The sequence below is a fragment of the Lethenteron reissneri genome, chromosome 64 (assembly GCF_015708825.2).
Source record: "Lethenteron reissneri isolate LAM-NWPU_2019-01 chromosome 64, ASM1570882v1, whole genome shotgun sequence".
NCBI classification, from domain to species: Eukaryota; Metazoa; Chordata; class Hyperoartia; order Petromyzontiformes; family Petromyzontidae; genus Lethenteron; species Lethenteron reissneri.
In genome coordinates this window covers 6565152-6577204 of record NC_083842.1, presented here as the reverse complement: position 1 = coordinate 6577204, position 12053 = coordinate 6565152, and the positions used below count along the sequence as shown (strand labels likewise).

At 51.4% G+C, this 12053-nt stretch overlaps 1 pseudogene; it reads left to right on the top strand.

Moving 5' to 3' along the window:
* Window positions 1-1107: 1107 nt before the first annotated feature.
* LOC133358995 (uncharacterized) lies at window positions 1108-7053 on the top strand (annotated as a pseudogene).
* The last annotated feature ends 5000 nt before the right edge of the window (window positions 7054-12053 follow it).

The following is a 12053-nucleotide window of genomic DNA, read 5'->3' as shown; positions in this document are numbered from 1 at the left end:
TCAATCTTAAACAACTACGCTGGTTTGGTCTTCTGCGTGCGTGTCTGGACGTTTATTTATTTATTTACGGGCCCGTGATTGGACAAAATCCAGACAGCTCACTTTGATTCGATAAAAATAAATAAAACAGCCGGAAAAGAGCCAAAGCTCACTTTGATTCGATAAAAATAAAAATATAAACCTGCCGGAGGAGAGCGTCTCTTCGGTCAACATTTCCCCTACTTTCACGCAACACCATAATCAGAGTGATGGTCGCAACGCAAAATCTACTGTAGGTACAGTGTTGCTGTTGCACCCGCCGAACACTGCGTCCTGGTGGCGATGTCTCGGCAACGAAGAACGTCCACGGGTGCAACCAAGAACCCTCCACTAATCAGTTAGCCACATACATTTTCAATTCCAGAACTTTCTATTTAATCTGTTCATTATTGGTGGCGTTCGGTTCGATGGCCCAGTGGCCAAAACTGACCACTCTTTCGGATGCAGCTCCATCAATATTGCGCCCATTCCCTTGAACCCACTGTGCTTAATCTTGCATTGGGCCTATACAAGTGTGTGCTAAGTGGCCCAGCACAGTTCACGGCCCTACATATTATAAAACCAGCGCTCGAGAAATTATGTCGGTGTCACCTTCAATCTAATTGGACAAATAAATTATCCCTTACATTGAATTCGCTGAAAGTGGGCTGCGTGCTTTTTTGCGGCAGCACGCGCCGGTCAGTCAGTCAGTCGTCGATTTCCAAACAAGCAGAATCACACAGAAGGTAAGCGGTGTGTGATAGCATAGGTCTGGCAAGGTCTGCGCCGCAGTGGTGCAGTGCACTGTGGGCGCAGACCATGCACTGTGTGAGTGTGGTGTGTATGCAAGTGTGCGAATGGTAGTTACGGTAATATTACGTATATTTATGTAAAAAATGGGTGCTGCGTGCTGCGATTAGTGGAGTCCCCAAACAACTTTACCTTACGAGTAGGCAGGGGTCGCTATACAGTGAGTCTTCGCGGACTGAGCTGGTAGCTTCACCTGCCGGAACCACGGCCAGTTGCGTAGCGCCCCCTACAGTTTCGGGAGTTCCACCCATGGGTCAATACCCCCATGGGACAATGGGTACTTTTCGGTTGATCCGGCTTATTACCATTATTATGTATTGACGTTGATCACGTCTCCATGGACGCCTTGCTGTCTACTTTGGGTGTGTAATTGAGATGTGCATGGTGGTGGTGGTAAGGGCATGTGTTGCATAATATGCAGCATGTGTCCGCGTATTATGTTTGGCACGGATGCAGTTGGCGTTCGTGTGTGGCAACAGAAGCTCAAAGCAGTGTTGAAGGATCTCGATGATGGGGTGTTTGGACAGCAAATTGCGCGAATCTATGTGCTCGAGTTTCAGAAGCGTGGACTGCCGCACCGCTCACATACTCATTATTCTCGCCCATGAAGACAATCCCAGGACTCACCATGACTTTGACAAGTTTGTGTCCGCGGAACTTCCAGATGCCGTGAAGAACAGTGATCTGTACAACACAGTTTTGACCAGCATGATGCACGGCCCGTGTGGAGCCCTAAACCCCAGCTCTCCGTGTATAAAGGAAGACGAGTGCACCAAAGGTTTCCCGAAGGCACTGTCCGAGGTGACACAAGCCAACCAGAATGGGTTTCCTGTCTACAGAAGACGCCTGCGAACGGACGGCGTTCTCAAGTTCAAGGGCAAGAAATATGACAATGCGACAGTCAATCAATGGGTTGTTGTGTACAATCCATTCTTCTCTCAGAAATACGATTGCCACATCAACATTGAGGTTTGCTCGAGCATCACGGCGATCAAGTACCTGTACAAGTACGTCTTCAAAGGCGCTGATATGACGGAAATCAATGCGCGGGCAGTTGGAGATGACGTGAGGGAGTCTGAACACCCTCGACGTGAGCCGAATGAGATCATCCGGTACGTAAAGGCACGCTACATTTCACCAGTGGATGCTTGCCAGCGTTTACTCGAGTACCCAATTCAAGGCAAGACGCACACGGTTGTCACGCTCGACATCCACCTTCCCAACAGCCAGTTCGTAACTTACGCTGGAACCGCTGATCCACAGCAAGTCTTGGATAATGCTCGCCAAACGAATCTCACGAGGTTCTACGAATTGGCCAAAAACAACGCTGAAGCGAAGGACATGTTGTACCAAGACATACCGACGCTGTTTCGCTGGGACAACAAGGACAAGCAATGGATCAGATACAAAAACCAGCGACGCACCATTGGGAGGATGGTGCATTGCTCTCCGCGTGATCACGAGCGTTTCTGCTTGCGTGTGCTGTTGTGCCACATACCTGGCCCGGAGTCTTTTGAAGACCTGCGCACCAATCGCGTTGAACCGACGAACATATCCACATGCTTCATTCGCAAACAGTCCAAGCTCAAAGCATTTATCAAGGAGGCAAGTCTTATCGTTTGGGATGAAGCCCCAATGACGCACCGGTTTGCGTTTTAAGCGGTGGATCGCACGCTTCGCGATATTTTGGACAATCTGCATGAACCGTTTGGAGGCAAAGTGGTTGTCCTGTCCGGTGACTTTCGACAGATTCTGCCAGTTGTCAAGAAAGGAACACCAGCTGATACTGTGGATGCGTGTTTCAAGTCGTCCGACCTGTGGTCCCACTTCAAGCAAGTTCATCTGACTGTGAACATGAGAGTCCAGTGCGCAGAAAACCAAGAATCAGCCGCAGAACTGGCTGCCTTTTCAGAATTTCTTTTGGAAGTCGGAGAGGGTAGGCATGAAGTTGATCCAGACCTCGGTCCGGATTGCATGAAGATTACGCGTGCCATGGTGATCGACAATCCTGAATACGACCCAGACATCGACGGAGATAAGGACGGCAATCATCTGCCCGTTCCACTCGGCTTGAAGAGGATTGTCGATGCCATGTACAGTGCAGATGAATTGAATTACCCTACGGTGGCAACGAATGACTACTTCGCTCGCCGCACTATTCTGACGCTGACCAACGCCGCTGTGCAGCGAGTGAATGAGGCTGTCGCGGATCGCCTCAGAGAAGCTCCACAAGTGTACCTGTCTACAGATTCGGTTGAGGACGACGAGAGAGCAGGGTCAGCATTCTTTGAGACAGAGGTCCTCAACTCGGTGAACATCAACGGGGTTCTACCACACAAGTTGATCCTCAAGAAAGGCATCCCAGTGATGATGATGCGCAACTTGAACCCGGACGCTGGCCTGTGCAATGGAATACGGCTTCGCATCGTGGAAATGAAGCCACACGTCATTCGCGCGACTATCATGACAGGAACCCATAATGGTAAGGAGGTGTTGATCCCTCGGATCATCTTCATCAGCGACGACGACACGAAGTACTTCCCATTTCGACTTCGGCGCAAGCAGTTCCCCATTGTCCCAGCCTTCGGGATGACCATCAACAAGGCGCAAGGGCAAACTGTTCACAACCTGGGATTATATCTACCAACGCCATGCTTCTCGCACGGCCAACTGTACGTGGCACTATCGCGAGTCACGGCACGATCCAACATCAAGGTGCTTAGTGAGGGATCTGACGACGAGGAGGAAGACGGAGTGTACACGAAGAATATCGTGTATCGCCAGATATTTGAATAAGTTGCATTCTATATTTGAATAAGTTCCATTCTTGAATATTGTCGATTGAGCGTCTCATAAAAATACATTTAACCTCACAAAAATAAACATTAAACAATCACCAAAACATGTCTATTGTGTCCAGCCACTTTCAACTCCCCACCAACCAAGTATATACACACCGCCCGCGAAGCGGGCGGCGACTGCTAGTATAAGCGGAGAGCTAGAACTCCGGGCTGCCCGTTGGGGGAGTGGACTCGTCTCGTCGTCGCTGTCGTCGCCGCCTTCATCACTGCCACCTTTGCCCGATCATTGCGTGGCCAAACAGTAGTTGGCTGTCTTGGTCGATGCCGTCGGTGCAAAGCGGGCGGGGTCTTGTCTGGGGCGGAGTGGCCACAGACCCGAAAAAAACGGCGTGCGTTCGGGATTAGCCGACATACGTCGATTCGTTGGGTTTGCGTCCTATTACCGCCGATTTGTGCCAAATTTTGCTTCGATTGCTAGGCCGCTGCACCTCCTCATGGCGAAAAATCAGACGTTCAAATGGGGCCCGGAGGAGGAGAAGGCGTTTCACTGCCTACGCGACCGATTGGAGTCAGCACCGATGCTGAATTACCCTGATTTTTATTTGCCCTTTATTTTGGATACGGACGCCAGTGATACGGGCATTGGTGCTGTCCTATCTCAGTGTAAGGGTGGCGTCCAACGCATTGTAGCATACGGGAGCCGCGTTCTCTCTTCGGCGGAGTCCCGCTATTGCGTCACCCATCAAGAATTATTGGCTATCGTTCATTTTGTTCGCCAATATCAGCCTTACCTATATAGCAGGAAGTTCATTGTGCGCACGGACCATGCGGCCTTGCAATACTCTTTGAAAGTTGACCAGCCCTCGGGCCAGCTGTCACGATGGTTGGAAACTTTACAGGAGTTCTCGTTTGACATTCAGTACCGTAAGGGTTCTCGTCACGGTAATGCGGACACGCTCTCTCGACTGCCGCATGGTTCCGCCTGCGCGTGTGCCTTGGGCACGAATCGGTGCACGCGGCCCCCTCAGCCACTTCGGCCTGTCATGTCCACGGTGGATAAGTCCGCGGACTCGACCTGTCCTGAGCCGGCTGATTGGGTTTTAAACTTGCCGCGTTCCGTTTGGGTCCGCGACCAATTGTTGGATGATTCGCTTTCGGCTTTGCGGGATCAGGCGAGCAGGTCTAAGGGGAGCCCGTCGTCAGATGGGGTGCCTGGGGCGGCTTTCTGGGACGGATTGCTTGTGTGGAGGGATGATTTGCGGGGCCGTTGGCGCCTGGTCGTTCCGTTGCCGTTGCAGTTTGAATTGGTTCGGGTACTGTATGCTGAAAAGTTGTTGCATCTTGGTGTGCAAAAGACCTTGTTGACGTTGCAACATGATTATTTTTGGCACGGAATGACGACTGACGTCGTCGAACACATTCGAACGTGCTCCGAATGCGCTCGTCGGAAACCGCCTAGACAGCCTTATGTTCCTCCGTTGCAATCGATTAAAGTGACGCCGGTTAACGAGTTGGTGGCATTGGATATTCTTGGGCCCTTTTCTCCGTCCGCTCGGGGGAACAAGTTCTTGTTGGTGGGAGTGGAATATTTTTCGCGGTAGGCAATGGCTTGGCCCTTGCCCGACCAGTCGGCGTCGTCCATCACGGATGCATTTTTATACGGATACGTGATGGACAAGGGGGCGCCAGAACGATTGCTCACGGACCAGGGCCGCAACTTTTTTTCCAACCTGTTGCGGGACGTTTGCGATGCTTTGGGCACTAAGAAGGTCCGGACTCGCCGTACCATCCACAAATGGATGGGATGGTTGAGTGGTTGAACCGGACCCTGTCGGCCATGCTCTGCCATACGGTTAGCGAGAAGCAGACCGATTGGAATTTGCATATTCCTGGAGTGCTCTCGGCTTACCGGATGGCGCCGCATGCGTCCACGGGCTATTCGCCCTTCTTTTTAATGTATGGCCGCGAGAATGTGCCGTCTGTTGATGTACTGTTCGACACACGTGTGAAAGGTCCTGCGAAATCCCTTCCCGACTATATTCGCGACTCCATTCGTCGCATTACGGAAGCGCGGGATGCGGCCCGGTTGGCTACGGCCAAGACCCAGGCCCGGAACGAACGGTGCACCCGGCGCTCCCATCGTGCATCGTCTTGGCATGTGGGGGACCTGGCCTGGCTCCACTGCCCACAGGTGCCGGTGGGGACCTCCCCTAAATTACACAAGCCCTGGCAAGTTCCGGTGGTATTGATTGATGTTCCTAGTCCCCAGTCCGCACGCGTCCGGGTGGGGTCGCGCCATTGGTATGTCCACATGTCCCGATTGAAGCCCTACGTAACCCCTCGCGTCGATGTGTCATCTCCTAAAGTTGACTTGCCGGTGTCTGATACGTCCGACGCGCCACCACCCTTGCTTGTTCAACCTTCGAGCACGCCTGTCGTGCCTCCTGTAGGCGTGCCGCCAGTGATCTTACCGGAGACGAGGGATTCTGCACCGGACGGGCCTCCACCAGCTGCGGAAGATCGTGATTCCATTGCTCTTCAACCCCCGCCGAGGTTGTAGTCGGAAGGAGCTCCAGTCTCCGCCCTCCCTGATGCACGGGATCCTGTGCTGGACGAGCCTCCGCCTGCGGCGAAGTGTGATGATCCTGACGCTCTTCTGATCCCTGATGCACAGGTTTCTGTGACGAACGGGTCTCCACCAGCGGCGGCAGATTCTGGTTTCGCCACTCTTCCAACCCCGTCCAGATTGCAGTCTGCGAGAGTGCCGGCTCTTGTGAGGGATGGGCCGGCGTTATGTACTAGATCCAAATCCCTTCCCTTTCGTTGATTATTATTGTATTGTTCTGTTCTGTCTGTTCGCGTTCGTTGCGGTATCTTTGTCGCTCTCATTATGTCTGGTCCTAATTTAGCTGGTACGGCTGGTCTTTTACACCGGGGGGGGGTGATGTAATGCGAGCGTGAGTGAGGTTTAGCCGCTCAGCTCTGGGCCAATCAGACGCCCGGAGTATTGGAGGCGGGGCCCAGTAATGTGGGCATATGGGAAGGTCCGCCGCCCACCTCCGGTCCAATCAGATGCCCGGAAGATCAGGGGCGGAGCCTAAGGGCAGAGCCGGAGGGACGCGAAGCGAAGGGCGTAATCTGGAAGGTTCGGAAAGGGCGTGGTGAAGGGTGGAGACAGGATGACGTGTGAGGGGAATATAAGGGGGATCCGGAAGAGACTCGTGGTCAGTTGGTGTAGTCACGGAGTGGGACCACGTTGGGTTGTGAGGCGTCTCCTGCGCCATCAGCCACGTGGCTGGAGACGACTCCAAGCACACCGTCAGCCAACGGTGTGCGGGAGCAGCAGGAAGTGCGACTGACGGAAAGGGCGTGCGGGGTGCGCAAGAGAGACAGCTGGTCCACTGTCGGGATCGGTAGAGTGTGAGCGGCATAACAAGAATAAACGAGAGACGGAGACTAAGCTGTGTCGTCAACATCTTTTATTACACAAGTATGGCCGATATTGTTGGATGATATAGCCAATAACTCACGGCGAGTAACGCAGTAGCATTGCTCCACCGGAGACAACACCCTGCTGCCATAAGCAATTACATGTTCGACCCCGCGAATAACCTGTGAAAGTACTCCACCAATGCCGGTGTTGCTGGAATCCATGTCGAGCACAAATGGTTCTGAAAAGTTGGTGTAACTCAGAGGCGGGGCATTCACCAGGGCATCCCGCAACCATTTGAATGCGGTCTTTTCCTCCTCCCCCCAGTGGAATATTACACCCTTGGCTGTCAGGGCATGAAGGGGTTAAGCGATGGATGTGAAGTCAGCCACAAAGCGACGGTAATACGAAGCAAACCCAATAAAACTACGCACCTCTCCCACAGCAGTAGGAGTCGGCCACGAGCTAACACACTTGGTTTTCTCAGGGTCAGTAGAAATGCCAGACCGGCTGACAATGTGCACCAGGTACCGCATAGACTCTCGCAAAAGGTGGCACTTTTGCAGCTTAAATTTAAGGTTTGCAGCATGCATGTTCATGGAGACGGGCCTCAAATGCTCTAGATGTTCTTCAAACGTGCGACTAAAGACGATAACATTGTCTAAGTAAATCAAACATGAGTCCCACTGGAGCCCAGCGAGGACCAGCTCCATTAACCAATGGAACGTCGCTAAGGCTGAGTGGAGGCCCATGGGCAACCTGTTGAATTCGAAAAGGCCCTGTGGCATCCGGAAGGCAGTCTTGGGTTTAGACACGTCAAAATCCTGACAAAAGGGCCAATGTCGAGAAACAACATGCACCCGCTAAGGTGTCCAGCGACTCGTCCATACGGGGAAGCGGGTATGCGTCGGCTACTGACATTTTATTCAGATGGCGAAAGTCGAAGCAGAAACCTTAAACTGCCATCGTGTTTCTTCACGAGCACAATAGGAGCTCCCCACGGGCTGGTTGAAGGAGGGATTATATCCACGGCCAACATGTCATTGACGGCCAACTTGACATGTTCCTTTTCAGCCGGGCTGAGCCGAAATGGATTTTTCCAAATGGGAGCAGCGTCACCCGTGTCAATATGATGGCGCAGTAATTTATTACAGCCAATATCGAATTTATTTTTATTAAAGACATTGGAGAATTCTCATAAGAGCGTGTGCAATATGGTTCACTGCGAATCGGACAGATCGCCAGCCCCCGAGCAGAGCGTATCCAACCAGACTGCGGCTGCGACCGAGTTACGATATCCACATGGCTCACAATCGGGTTCCCCTAGAGCGCCGACATCGCGTGAGCGAGCACGGTCTCCTGTGGAACGACGGTCGGTCGCAATCTGGCATTTAGGACCTGTATGAAAGGGTCCCTATCACCAGCTACTAGAGTTTGTGCGGCTACCAGCTCCAATCCCCTAACCGCAGGGTTGGACGGACCCAACAAAACACCGTTCACCGTCGCCTCTGAGTCGAAGGGTTTCCGCAGTCGAAGGGGCACTAACATCTGTGCGCTCGGCGGGATATGCACCATCTGGGTCACTCATGCCCGCACGGAAGCGCAGGCCATGCACAACTGCGTGGGGGAGGGCAGGAACGCCATATGCCGGCCTGAGGGAAGCTCGATGCATCCCTGATCTATGAGAATTTTGATCGTATTTTCACGAAAAAATCCGTCCCCAGCAGCCACGGAATGGCGAGGGTTGAGGAGACCAAAATGGGACCAGTCAATTGAATATCGCCAATACTGATTTGGGCATGTATCTGGCCAATTATGCCAAGTGATTCCCCGTTAGCAGCAAAGCATGGGACCTTAATCGGGTATAGGGAGCGACACTTCGTGGACAGGATAGTATACTGGTTCTATAGTTAGGTGTAGCTACACTGTTAACTATGTGAATATCGGGTTAACTACATGAACGGGTCAGTCAGCTTAATACACTGCCTGACCCACGATGCCGAGCGAAGACCCAAGACCCGGAGACGACGAGATGTGGAACCCCAGGATGATTCCACAGATGGGCCCCGATTCCTCTAGGGCAGGCATGTCCAAAGTCCGGCCCGCGGGCCAATCACGGCCCGCGGTCAGATTTCATACAGCCCGCAGCTTCTGTCTTATAATGTGTTATTTATGGCTCGCTAGCTCTGTCAGAATAAATAAATCATAAAACTTTAAAGATGTATTTCCGCCACGTGGTGGCAGCACCATTCTAATGCTCTCTGGCTCTGCATCCTGGCCGCGAACCCTTCTCGAGTCATTTCTGCCATGGCGACTGGCTTGAGGGCAGAGAAAAGTTGACATAACTTTTCTCTGCCCTCAAGCCAGACCTGGTCTCTTTACTGAAATCTAGATCTCAGTATCACCCTTCTCATTAGTGTCAGCAAGTTATCTGTTCCTTGATCAATCTGAAATTGAGTGTTTTGAACGGTAACATCTGTCACTATTAACAGTGAAAAACCTAAAGCAAACTAATGCACTTGGACTTATGGCACTTGTTTTTATTAAACTCTTGAATGAGAGTTGGTTATAACTGTTGATGTTATGTACCTGTAGATGTGACACAAACTATTGCTTTCTGAAAGATCTTGTAAAAGACAAGGGCAAAATTCACTTGTTTTAAAGTTTAATGATAACAGGCCACTTTGCATTACTTATAACTCCTGTTTAAAATGTTCATGAGGCAAATATATTTAACTCATAGAATTTAAAGGTATTCTATACAGAATTTCCTGATATGGTGTTGAGTTTGGTCACGTGACCAGGGAGTTACGATTTAAGGTTCTCTAAGCCACGAGGAAGGGGTGTCAGCCATTACACAGAGTATAAAATGAAGGCACAATTAGCGTCTCAGTGAAGACAGGTGCATCTGTTCATTGTGGGACTTTAAGAAGCATTGTCTGTAAGTTTGTTTATGTTCTTATAATACGGGGAATGCTGTTATAATGTTGGGATTGCCGTTATAATGCTGTAAATGCCTATATAATGCTGTAAAATTGTTATGATAACAACGAAGCCTGACACTTGCATTATTGTGAATGTTATTTGTAGTTGGATAAGTCGAGCCAGACTTGTGCCCATGTAACTTTACTGTGATATTGAGAGCAAGGATGAAGAAGTATCTGACCCACAGTTCAGTGTTATATGCAGCACTAGCCGATCTTGACACCGCTGGTAACAGTCATCGGCAAGTCCACTCAGCTCCAAGTCCTCCTGTACCACATCACTCGATCTCTTCTCTAGCCCGTGCCGTGCTCATTTAGCCCCCTCGATCCGGCCGAACAAAAAGCTGTTTAGGCATGTGGTGGCTGGGCATGCGGGCTACATGACCCAGCCAACGCAGCCTTGCCTGCCGGAGGAGCTCACCGATGGGACTTTGTCCACATCTTTTAAGGATTTGTGAAGTCCTCACACAATCCAGCCTGGTTAAACCCAGGATGGATCGTAGGCATGCCAGCCTAAATGTTTCTAACCAGCGAATATGTTCCATTAGGGGTGTCCACGTTTCGCAAGTGTAGAGAAGGGAGGGAATGACCGTGGCCGAGAAGACCTGAAGCTTCGTGCGGAGTGATAGACCAGGTAGCTTCCACACAGTGTTACGCAACCGATGAAAAGATAATGCCGCTCGACTGATTCGGAGTGAGACCTCTGCTGTTAAACCGGAGCCAATCATACGCACACTACCCAGGTATGGGAAACTCTCCACTCTCTCCACAACTGCCCCATCACCGATTGGGAGTTGTGGGGGTGGAGTGCCCGATGGTACAAAATACCCAGGCCGGTGCTTCGTTTTGGTGGGGCTGATGGTAAGGCCCCACCTCTTAGTGGCACACTCCAGTTTCAGCAGCAGTGCCTCCAACTCCTCCTGTGAGTGAGTCGCAATTACCAGGTGATCGGCATACATAACGTGGTTGACCAATAGGGAGCCATCTCTTGACCGCACCCGGGCATCGATCAGCCTCCCATTGTATCTGTACCAGATGGAAATTCCTCCGGTACAGCTACTGAAGGCTTCACGAACTATGTGGTCGAAATAGATGTTAAATAATGTTGGATCCAGAGGACATCCCTGTCGTACCCCAAGGTGAACAGGGAATGGCTCCGACTCCTGACCACGTAGTTTTACCCGGGCCCGCTCATCATCATGAAGGTCCTTAATGATCGTGAGCAGCGGGTCAGGGACTCTGAAAGCACGGAGAACAACCCAGAGCCCAGGCCTACTGATGGTATCATAGGCCTTGACCAAGTCAATAAAGCAGAGATGTAGGTCTTGTTGGAATTCCCTATACCTCTGCTGTAGTAAACGGACAGAAAATATGGCATCTGTGCAGGACCGCCCTTTCCTGAAACCACATTGGGGCTCCGCAAGCCTCTCCTCAGCGTGCCTGGCAAGGCGGTGTTGAATAATCCTTGCCAGCACACTGAGGAGTGAGATGCCCCTGTAGTTGTTACAGTCTGTGCGCTCCCCCTTCTTAAAGAGGGGGACCACCAGGGCATCCTTCCAATCCTGCGGAACCCGACTGTTGTTATGTCATGTAGCGCAGTCTGCGCACAAACGCCACCCTCCCTCAGCATTTTGCTTGGGAGATCACCTTCAGTACTTCCTCAACAGATGGCACCTCCGACAGCCACTCACAGGGGGTGACTTCCTCTTCCAATATTTGAGGCACCGCAGCCTCAGCAAGGTCATCCCACTTTGTCCCACGATGTTTTCCATGTGGAGGGATTTCCCCTCTCCCAGGACTTCACAGAAATGCTCAGCAAATCTACAAACCTGTTCCTAGTTGGAGATTGGATCACTGTTTTTTTCCTTAATGATGGTAATAGGTGTGGCACTGCAGGTTACTTTTTTAATGGACTTAAATAGGGATTTGTGATCGCGGGCCATTGAGGCAGACTCCATCTCCTCAGCAACCCGTCACCACCACCCATCCTTGAAGCGCGTCATGGTAAGC